The sequence below is a fragment of the Pseudochaenichthys georgianus genome, chromosome 19 (assembly GCF_902827115.2).
Source record: "Pseudochaenichthys georgianus chromosome 19, fPseGeo1.2, whole genome shotgun sequence".
In the NCBI taxonomy this organism is placed as follows: Eukaryota; Metazoa; Chordata; class Actinopteri; order Perciformes; family Channichthyidae; genus Pseudochaenichthys; species Pseudochaenichthys georgianus.
The window spans coordinates 26,786,581-26,799,080 of record NC_047521.1 but is presented as its reverse complement, the minus strand read 5'-3'; positions in this window follow the sequence as shown (position 1 = coordinate 26,799,080).

Sequence of the window (12,500 nt, the reverse complement as noted above, 5' to 3'; positions counted from 1 at the left end):
ATTATTAGAATCTGCTTTTTAAGTTTATGTTAAATATTCTTTTCGTATTTTGTTTTATGTTTGCTGGAAATAAACGTTGAAAAGCAACAGAAACGTCCAGTGGATTGTGTACTGCGAGTCTGACACTGGCCCAAGCTCCACATGTGGCCAAGAACAATAACTGCTGAGGTGACGGTTACGAGACAAACCTTTCGGGATTTTGGCCACGACAGTCAGTGTTGCCTTTTGGTTTCAATGGAGTCACACATTTGGGTCTCCACTACAAAAACTTGAAGTCTTCCCAAGTATATTTGACTAATTTCTAGTCAGAATATTTTGCTACACCTGATATAAGACATAATAACTTCAGAGTACATAAGTAACACTGCAGTGAGATATCGGGTCTTGCTTTTAGACAAAGCATCATCTTGATAAGTCAAAGATCTTATTTTGAGTCGTATCACAGATGAAACCATTTTGTTACATATTTATTAGAAAATCACCAAACCATCAGAAAAAAAAATATAATAATAATATAATTTAACATCTCCTGATTCTGGTCAAATATAGTTTATTATTACAAGATCTGATTTATCTAATTCTTATTTCAAGAAATCTAACCGAGCACATGTTCACTTGTTCTATTGGCAGATGTTTGTACTCACACCTTGCTTTCATTATTGTTCAACTTGTTTTTGGAGCAGCATTTCTTCCAGTGTCCAAATTGAAAGTCCTGCGTTACATCCATCCCAATCTCCTCCATTCACGTCGAGGTATCTGTTTCCCCTCGAAACGTTATTGACGATGCAGTTTCGTCGTATGGGAAGAATGTGTTTCGGCTGTTCGTGGATACGCCTAGATGCTTTTTCCCTCAGCCCACAGTGGACAATGTCAACTTTGAACTGTAAGGTCTGACAGTGACTTACATACATGTATTTATTTAGTATTATAAACCGGGCAGGAACCCCTCGTTCTCCTCCTCAGTGTTGGAGTCGCTTGCCGCCGATGCCTGACATCCATCTCTGCGATCCAGCCCTGGATGAGAGTCAGCAGCTTCCTGTAAGTGCTGTTGTTTCACCACTCAGTAATCACCGCTGTCAAACGCAAGTCACCCAATATCCACCATTAATGTCTCCATTAAAGTTTCTTCCATTCTGTCCATCTCACGTTTTCCCTCAGTCGCAGGAATCATAGTTTCATAGCAGCACTAAATCATTCTTGTAATGGGGGATCTGTATTGTTTGGAAAGGGTCGTAAATCTGGAGCTCGTGATGGAAAGTGTGCAGAGATTTAATTGGTGGGCTGCAGTCAGCTACAGTACACGGGAAGTTCACCAATTAAAAACTTGTATTTCACCGAATTCACCAGTGGAGTTTAGTAGATACTCATTTTGTTATTATTTTGATATGAGAAACCTTGAATCACCATGCCCTGGGGACGTCTCGAAGACGTTGGGTGCATGTTTACCCACATGTGTGAGGGCGAACACCTCTCCGCTCTCTGATCTTGCAAATGGAAGCGTTTACATTTTATCGCCTGCTCACTTTGACGACATGGTAATTTCAGTGGCCTAAGAAAATAACTGACCAATTGCCGATAATTGTTGGAGATGGCAGCTCCGTTGGATGGGGGGTTAGAGGTCGTGGGCGACGGGCTGCTAACCAGCTGTGGACGGGTCAAGAGGGATTACGTTTGAGGGATGGTCAGTTATATGAGTTAGGGGGTGTTTGGTTAACACGATGTCTTCGATCCAAAATACACTTTTTTCTTCTTTTATTCAGGCAACAAAATGCCATAATGGTAGATTGTAGATTGTAGATAGCTTTCAAAATGGTAGACACATATTTTCAGGGATTTCAGGGGTTCTTTTTCCTTTTTTAAAGAGGTCATATCTAAACTTGTTCTGAATGTTTTATATAAATACAAATTGGTCTTGTCTGGACTCAAGTCTCCTGGCTTTTGGAGGTTACATTTGAAGACTTGAAGAATACAGTTGGTCTAGTTTGTAGACTTGGTAATGTTCAGGCAATGATTCTAAGTTAATGGTTTGGTTTAAGAAATGTTACATCGTTAAAAGTTGTGACGTTTGCTTTTATCGGTTACCACACACGGGGGTCTTCAGATTTTAAGTCTAACGGAGCGTCCACACAGCGGCGTGCGTTGACGCTTGGAGGTGGGCGTGTCTGAAGCTTGGGGATTTTTTGCGACCAACAACCAATCACCTGAATCTCCCGCCCCCGGCATACAAAGCAATAGCGATGTTAAAACGAAGTAAACTGGATATAAAATCCCCAAACAGGCGAAACCCTACCAGTTCCGCCTACTGTCTCTGCCCCTCCCTCCATGCCTCGCGCCTCCGGTTTGTATCCGGTAGAGGAACAGGGACTGATCATTCAGCACCGGGTGATTCACGACCGCTATAATGAATTTTCCCTCCATTTTTTTGTATATGAGGAAATGACCTGCGTAGTCTCTCCCAGCGTACACGCGGGTTGATTGGCTAGCGCTTGTACTGGTAGATTTGCATAAACGGGATTTCATTGGCTGACGCCTCCGTCCAGGCGTCAAAAGTTGAACATTGCTCAACTTTTGAAGCCAGCAACGCTACATGTCGCTTCCCAGAATGCAGTTCGGCTAAAAGTGACGTCACCCCATTCAATGCGAATGGGCAGAAGCGTTGGAAGCTTCAACGCACGCCGCTGTGTGGACGGGGCGTTAGTGTTTAGAGACCACAGTGAGACATCCCAGCGACAACAGCCAATGTTGTTCCTCAGCTGGTATGATTTGGTGAAAAAAAGGCAGATGCAGAATCTGAAAAAGCTCAAAGTAGATGTGACAACAAACCCACGCTGGAAAAGAAAACTGCTACCCCTCTCTCTCCTACTGTTTGAACATCGGCCACCTGTGGTCCTCAGAGTAATCCCACACTCTGTAATCACCGTGTCCTTCAAAGCAGGGACGTGAAGGAGACTTCTAAACCTCTGTGAGTCTTGCATGGATGACGGTGTTTTCTCGGAAGAAGCGAGAACACGACACAATGGGAGCTCAGCGCAGTATCAACATGTCATGGGTTTCCCACATTGTAACGGGATCCCCGATCGCTGCTTTACATTACATGGGAAGAAACTGTACATTCTCTCCTTTGCCATTTGAGTGTCAGTCAACTCTGACCACTGAGTCGGCAGAGCGTAATCACTGCTTTGATTTTCCTCTGGCGACCGAGCGTAATCACAGACCACAGCGCGGTCCCGCTGACGGCCCCGTGACAGCTAAATACCCAGGTTTGTAGATGCACATTAGCTGCTTTCTGATTGGCTCTCTCTGTGCGGTTAAGCTGCTTAATTCCACATCATGTCTGGGTGGTTGGTTGGGCTCCCTGTCATGTGGGAGCCTTGGCAGAGTGGGCATTCGAAACAACACACAAACACACCAACACAGGCTGGAGTACAACGCGTCGGGCGTTCAAGGAAAAGTACCCAATTTCTACTAAAAAAGGAAATCATTTTACATTCTAAAATCTGTAACACTTTACGTCAAAAGACAAGTGTGAATGTGTTGCATTTAGATAGGGATAGGTTTACCTACAGACTCTCCTAATGATGGAGTTATGTTGACATGCTTTTGGTTTGTTTATTGCAATTAAATCACAACTACATCCTTTTATTTTGGGTTTATACCGCTGCATAGTGCTGCGTACCTGGACTCACATTCAGGTTCAGGTCCGGACTCAAGTCCAGAGGTTCAGGTTCAGGTCCGGACTTATAAGTCCGGACCTGAACCCATGGCTTTTGTCAAGTTGTGTGAGTAACTAAAGTGAACTTATTGTGAGCTAATTATCAATTGAAAAAAATTAACTCAATCAATTCCAACTTGTGTCTACATTTCTCTGCAATGTACAAATGTAAAAAAAACACTTTTTTCCACTTAGTCTACAAATGATTTATGACAGCAACTACAGTGAACTACTACAAAGTTCAAACATGTATTTCATTTACCAAACTAAAGTAACCAAACAGTCCCTGAGCTGACTGAGCCTACATCCCTAAAGCTTTGCTGAAAGGTAGAGTGTAGAGTAGACTATACGCATTACACTGTTACACACCTACTATATAGTATAGGCTACACTGTAGTGACTGTACAGTCAGAGTGTACTGTACTGTCTGTACACCATGTATTTTCTACAACTCTACATGTTTACATTATACAGTACATACTACATACATAGTGATGTACATACAGAAATAAAAATCAATGTTGATATGGCGTAATTTTGAATTAAATACACTATCTAATTTAAATCAGTTTTATTCTGAAAAAACCGGAAGTTCACACTATTAACTTAATACTTTTATTCTGAAAATTCTTCACTTCCGGTTAGCATTAGCATGTGGCGAAATGCTACGTTTTCAAACCGTGAATCGAAGGTGAAATGACATGTGATGTTGTACACTGAGCACACTGGGATTAGCACTCATGTATTGCCGCTGAATAACGTTTATCAGGGAATGTTTAAATAACCACAGACACCAGAATATACGTAAGTGCTAGTTTTTTTGCGAGTCCAAGTACCGGTTCCCGACGTTCCGGTTTTAACCGGACTTGAACCGAAACTTTTTACAAGTCCAGTTCCGGTTCGGCGTACCGGTACGCAGCACTACCGCTGTAGTTAACCAGAATAAATCAAAAACATTTATTTAACGTCACTACTGAGAGTAAACCCTTCCTGAAGTCCCTGTTCTCGAGTTGTCTCGTTACTTACAAATGTCTCCTAAAGATGACGCATCATGCATATCACTGGGCCAATGCTTAAAGTATATTTCTTCAACAAGTATATTTCACCTATAGTGAAGTCGAGCTGTTGTCTCCTTTGGAAAAAAAGACTAAAAATCAATTGCCCACTTCTCCGTAGGACTGATGACAGGTTGCTCTCAACGCCACAAGAAACTTTTCCCACATTTCTAGGTTTGGTCCAATCTGATGCCAGTGGATCATAATCCACAATGACAATCCAAGAACTTCACATCTGTCTTCACATGGCAACTTTTGGGCCACAATGCACCTGCAATTATAGCACAGGCTCCTGCTAAATGTTAGGGTTTGTGCCCTCCACCCTTCATCTCTTAACTTGTGAGTCCAAACCCCAGAGGAGGCAGCCTGCTGGCACTCTCTCCCCAGGCTGGGTGCCTCGAGGACTGGGTAGCTCCCAGACATGTGGCCCCAGAGGCTATAAGGCTTCCAGGTTTGTGTCAGGACCCAGGAACAAATCTACCCCACCCCATATTTTCCTGGGACAGTGGAGAATAGATAGAATTACTCCTGTGCTACACACCATGCCTGCTTGCCCTCGTGCCGTAGATGTAGACGTCCGATAGTGGTTTAGTTTCGCTCTTTAGTCACGGCCTGACTCACCTTGCTGACAGGGAAATCTTGAAGCAGCTTGACCGCCGCTGCTGTCAGCTTGACTGGCTGGAAGTAAAACTGCCCACGAAGGTTGCTAAGTCACGGCTTCTGACGTGTAATGCTAACTCTCGATTGGTCTCACCGCTCAACTATGAGACTTCAAGTCTGGGAAAACATTAATTCAATGTATCTCTTGCATTATAACATGACAAGTCATTAGCTATTAGCCCCCTGGATGAGTCATATCTGATGTTGACCAGCCAAAGGTATGACCGTATCCAGGGCTTTGTTATGAAAATTCTTGTAACGTAGCCTAACATTTAGCTTTCTGTGCCGTAATATTTGGAGTTCGGAAGGAGCAATAATCTCTGAGTTAGCAGTTTGATGACATGTTGTTGTTAGCAGTGCCAAGCATTGCTTAATTGAAGTGTATGGCAAAGGCTTTGGAGGAAAAGATTCTCATATTCTACTGATCCACTTTCCCCTCGGCGGTGCACCTCTATTACTCACCACTCTTCAAAACCCATTTCCCCCTTGAAGGAAAATTGGATGAGTCCAATTACTAACTCCCCAATTATTATGTTCTGTGTTTGGCATGTCAACGGTGTGTGCGCTGCGCTGCCTCCCTGCCTTTCACCCTCAGCTACAACACAATCACTGTTTCTGATGCATTTCAATTGCTTAACGATGCTAACGTTGCATTGTCATCTTTACTGAACTCTCCTATCAAAGATACTTTAGCATCAAAAAGCTGCCGCATATACACACATCTGTTATCCAACCACACCAACCAGATTGATTTAATACACTTTCCGCATAAATGCATCTCAGTTATCGAGATGACAAATTTGATTACATTTGTTAAGCTTTTTATGAGCTGAATGCTAATTAGAATGGGCCCTTCTCCATCCCAGAATAGAGAGGTAGAAAAAACGGGTTAACTGCCAAAAACAACCAGAACAAATTGAATTGAACACCCTTTTCACCCCCTTTTCATTTGCCCTGCGCGATGGGCGCTGTAAGTGATGAAAGTGGGGGATGAGCGAGCCTCCGAGCGAGCAAGAGAGAGAGAGAGAGAGGGCGCGCATCGGTACCACGGATTGTTGTTGGATTGAGGCTGATAACTACAGCTCAGTGAGGTAAAGGACTCTGAGTGTTTAGATAGTTCACTTTAGTTATCTCAGTGGGTCTCGAACGGTTTGGTCACAATTTATGTAAACAAATATTTCCAAGGCACACCTTTATAATTATTGGGATAAACAGGTTTGAAATAATTTCAATGGGACATAGGACAGTAAACCAAAAATATCGTTTAAAATTGGAGATATTAAAAAAATGCATGAATAAATAAATGTTAACTATGTAAAATAAGATATAAATGAACAACAAAAATAAAATATGTTACATTTATTTGTTATTGGTTATGGTACTGTAGGTTATTGGTTATGTTCACATACTTATTTGATTATTAAAATGTAAACCGATCTCTTTCATATGGGTGTTTTAAAGTTGCACCCCCTAGATCTAGTCTCTAGTAATTCTGCTCAAAGTGCACCAGATTGAAGCATTTGACTTTGAAATGTTCAAAAAGATCTTTCTGGGGAGGCATACCCCCGGACCCCCCTAGAGGATGTGATGTCCACCCCCCAATTCAACCATGTTCATACAATACTGAATACATTTGAAACATTCTTTATGTATATAACCAACATGTCAATACGTTTCAGATGTTGTAGTGTATTGGTCTTTTGTAGAGATTTGTTGTTCTTTATATATTTATTCTTTATGTATTCCTTGGAGGGGGGGGGGGCACCAAATCATAATCTCGCCTAGAGCACCAAAATGTCTAGAACCGGCCCTGATCTAACAACTAGTCATAAACCACCACACTGCCATAAATAACTAGAACACACAATCAGGCACAGATGCTAGTTCATCTTGAATGCTTCTTGGTTGCATTCATACTTGACTTTTTTTGATTTTGGAGCAATCTTTGCTGGCAATTGTTCTACCTATCCATTAGGAACATGTGTTTTGATCCACTTTGGTCCATAATTCCATTTCCGAGCCCTGTTGAGTCACTCAACATGTTCTTCCATGTGTAGTCAAGATACCATGGCTTGGACTCTCAAATGCTCTAATGCCCAGTTCAAGATTAGTGTTCAAGGAATGTGGTTTATTTTCCAGGATTAAGTCACTCTCAAGAGGACAGATAGATGCTCGGAAGTCTATTTATAAAAAAAAGAAGCAAATTCAAGACCTGGCTTATAATTTGGGGCAATTGTATTTTTGTTCATGTTTTATTGTTCAGTGATAAAACTCTTTCTGTTGGTTTATACCTAGTTTTTAATGATATGTTTCTCACTTTTCGTTGTCATTTTCTGTCATACTCTGTAAAGCACTTGAAAGGTGCTATATAAATACAGTGCCTTATTATTATTATTATTATTAGAGCCGGGACTCGATTAAAAAAATGTATTTAATTAATTAGAGGCTTTGTAATTAATTAATCGAAATTAATCGCATTTTTAATCAAATATACATATTTGACCTGAGAACAGTGAGAAGCCATTTCCACATGGATTTGACTCCAAGTGGTCGACAGTCGAGTGCAGTCCAGTGAGCCAGGGAGCTGGTTATTCTCTCAGACGTGGACTTACTTACCCTGGCCCTGAAACCAGTCATCTGGTTGAGTGTGGGGTGGATCAGGGTGTGGTTCCTTGCACTCGGAGTCGGGCTAACGTCCACGCTAGCTGCTACATGCTTTGCATTTAGGTGATGCTTTAGGCTTGATGAGCTGCGGTGATATGCAAATTCTGTTTTGCATAATTTGCACACAGCCGTGCTCTTATCGACGCTTCCATCCGTCCGTTTTTTAAAACAAAATGTCCCATCCACGGGGCCGACCAAAGCGGTCTCATCAGCTTGTTCGTTCATGTTTGACTATTGTTCACCGAGGTTTGTTGTTGTTTGAAGTCCCATGCTGAAGTCATAAACGTTAGTTGGTGCTCCAGTATAATCGGTACGCCTGAAACTCATCCAGTGAGAAACGTTCCGCTGTGCAAAAATAAGTGCGATTAAAATGCGTAAATTTTTTTAACGCGTTAATTTTTGTGTAATTAATTAATCTTAATTAACGCGTTAAAGACCCGGCCCTAATTATTATTATTATTATTATTATGTGTATTCAGGGTTTTCATATTTACTGAAACCTCTCAAAGTCCCTGCAACACATTGCTCCCATCAGTCACATGTAGTCGAGAGTCCCCATGTGCCCTTCACTATGTTTAGTGTGCCACATTACCTCGGACAATGTGAACAGGAGAAAAACGGCTGCTGTAAACCAATTAAACCAATTGATGATCGCGCCTTGAAGAATGTTTTCCCTTTTTACTCCTGAGGTAAGACTTACTGGTAGTGATGTTTTTGCAGCTTTGTTTGGTTAAGTTTAGTATTTCCTCTATTATCCCAGGCGCGTTCACATTCATTGTACTTTTAAAACAGGACCTTGTGACCTTCCAAGCATTCTTGGCTTTTTGTACCCAGGGAATATATCTGTGTATTTCTTTAAACTGTAGATTAGTGTCTTATTGCTACACTCTGTATTATTAGAACTCACATTGTATTTGCAAATTTTACTACAGTATGTGCGGGTGTGCTTGAGTACATTCAATGTTCAAATAAAATGTTCTGCTTTTGCATCTCAAATGTGTACTATAGCAGCTCCTTTAATCTCAGAGTCTGAATGTGTCGTTATCCCTCAACCCTCCCATTGCCTTCGCCCCCCCCCCCCCCCCCCCCCCTTACTTTGGTGTTCGCGGTCACATTTGACCGGTCCTGTTTTAACTGCTATCACATGAACACAAAAACCATTAATCATCACCACATGTCATTTCACACCCTTTCAAACTGTACATGTTGCATCAGAGTACTGGTACACATGAAACACTGCAGTACATATACAGAGAACAGACACTGAACATGTGTTGGTGTGCCAGGTGTGATCCATGTGGGGGAGGGGCGCATAAGAGCGGGAAATGTATCAAATTGTTCTGTGTGTGTGTGTGTGTGTGTGTGGTCTAGCATTACTATACTTGTGGGGACCTACATCTGTTTACATAGTCACGTGTGGGGACTGGCTTCCCTTATGGGGACAAAATGGAGGTCTCCATAAGGGAATCATTAATTTTAGGGTGAAGACTTGGTAAGGGTTAGGGTTAGTCATGTGTTGGTTGTGGTTAAGGTTCGGATAAGTCTCCAGGAAATGCATGTAAGTCAATGTAATGTCCCCTGAAGTGATGTATACATGGTGTGTGTATGTGTGTGTGTGTGTGTGTGTGTGTGTGTGTGTGTGTGTGTGTGTGTGTGTGTGTGTGTTGTGTGTGTGTGTGTGTGTGTGTGTGTGTGTGTGTGTGTGTTTGATCTGATCCGGATGGTTACTAATTCCTTTTCGTTATGGCGGGAACACCATAAAGTTGACTAAATCATCATGAAAGTGTGATCAGCCATTGGATATGTTCAAATGTCTCCTGTGAAGGATATCATGAAGCCTTGATGCAATCGAATGTAAAACCAAAAAGTTATGATTGATGAAAGTAGTGAATCGGTCAGACAACAGGAGGGTTAAGTAATAGCATTTAAAACAGGACCGGTCAAATTCGACCGCGAACACCAACGTAGGGGGGAGGAGTGAAGACAACGGGAGGGTTAAACAACCCCGATTTAAAGATCACTCGAGCCCATTTCTAAAGATCTTATCCTTAAACAACTGATATCAGAAAAGCTGTATCACAACGTAGCACCTGCCTTTAAAGAGACAGACAGCGGCTGACAGGTGTGCGATAGGAAAACGCATTGCATAAGAACTCCGGACATCTTGTCTGAAAAGCACACGCGGATAACTCCTCACACGCGGGGAACATCCCCCCCCCCCCCCCCCTCTCCTCCGTTAACCCTTTCTGCTAATAAGCCCCCACGGTCCACATTAACAGCAGCGAGGGAAGATGGAGTGAGTGTTTGAGACAGACGTAGGAAAATTAGTTGAGGGGTTTAAAAGAAGGAGAATAAAAAGGACTTCTCGATGAGACGCCGGCGGGCCAACGTGTTCTCGATGTCTCTGCTTTGATATGATGGGGGGGAAGAGAGAGAGAGTGACCCCACGATAGGAGGGGAGAACGAGTCCTCGATGGAACAGCTGCTGGAAGCATCAGGAGACCAGGGTGCTGTCGGGCTTCTTAGGGGAACTGGATTATGTAATTTGATTACATAAAAAGGTAACTGTATTCTTTAAGTGTAACATTAAAAAGACAAGTAACTGGTACACTTCAAACAACGGGGATAACTAGCAGGTCTCCATGGTTACATGACGTACGGTACATTAAAATACGACATGTTCTGCTCACTTTCTGGTTAATGTGTGTATGTAGTGCTGGGATTATGGGATAGGGTAATAACTTCATAATTAACTACGTCTGGAAGCAGAAGTCTAGGGCAAATAATTGCAAGTCTCTTCAGTGAGAATGTTACAACATGATTTAAAAAGAAAAGCCAAATTCTGGAAAAACAAAAAAAAAGAAGTTACATTTTGAAAAGAAAGTGACATTTGAAAAGAAAGTGACATTTGAAAAGAAAGTGAAATTTTGAAAAAAAAATCTAATTCGGAGAAAAAGGCAAATTCTAAGAAAAAAACGCATATTTAAAAGAAAAGGCAAATTCTGAGAAAAGTCAAATTTGAGATGCATTGTGGGACATGTAGTTTTTGGGCAACGTGCTTCTGTAAAGTAGCATCTAACCGTATAATAAACGTATTGTATTCTTTGCAAGCTCTTGAGGGGCCACATACAATGAAGTCGCGGGCCGGATTTGGCCCCCGGGCCTTGAGTTTGACACCCCTGCCTTAATGTTTTCATTTCATGTAATCGTTTATTTAAACCGGGACAGTGCACATTAATGAACATTTTAAACAACATAATGCTTTTAAATGTACATCAGTGGGCTGCCATTTTGAACGGCGCCCGGGGAGCAGTGTGGGGAACGGTGCCTTGCTCAGGGACACCTCGGTAGCACTTGGTCTTTCCGGGACTTGAACTGGTGACTTGCAGTTGCCAAGCCAAGTCCCTATGGACTTCGCCACCACCCCCGCTTGGAGATGTCCCGCCCCTTAGCCTATCACGTACAATGTGTTGGAGCGCCAGCCAATAGTAGCGCAAGTGTAATCTGGTTACATGTGTAATATTCTGATAGTTTGTTGAGGGTACTAATCACAAGGACACTTAGAATGTAACCCTCCACACCCTGTCCCACAGGTACCTCAAATACCCCCCACTGTGCGGCCCCTCTTCACTTATATCCATCATTCTTTCCCAACCGAATAACTATCTGTCTTCCTCCATCTTCTTCCTCCTCTTTGGAGGAACTGTGCCCTCCTCCCCCTCTCTCACTCCCATCCCTCCTCATGTCTCCTCTCTCCCCTCCTCATGTCTCCTCTCTCCCCTCCTCATGTCTCCTCCCCCTCTCTCACTCCCATGTGTTCTCCTATCTGACCCCTCTTTGGAGGAACTTTGCCCCCTCGCCCTCTTCAGTCACTCCCAATGCCTCCTCATGTCTCCTCTCCCCTCCTCATGTCTCCTCTCTCCCCTCCTCATGTCTCCTCTCTCCCCTCTCCTCTCTCACTCCCATCCCTCCTCATGTCTCCTCTCTCCCCTCCTCATAATAATAATGAATTCCTTACATTTATTATAGCGCTTTTCCAGTGCTCAAAGCGCTTTACAGATACACATTACACATATTTTGTATACATGCAATGGTCACTGTGGACAATACCCACAGGAGCCAGTTCAGGTGAAGTGTCTTGCCCAAGGACACACCGGCTTTACAGACGCAGCAGCGGCGGGTTTCACCCCTTGATCTGATGATCAGATGCACAGACCACTGCGCCACCCATCCCTCCTCATGTCTCCTCTCTCCCCTCTCCCTCTCATGTCTCCTCTCTCCCCTCTTCATATCTCCTCTCTCCCTCCTCATGTCTCCTCTCTCCCTCCTTCATGTTCCTCTCTCCCCTCTTCATCTCCTCTCTCCCCTCCTCATGTCTCCTCTCTCCCCTCTCATGTCTCCTCTCTCCC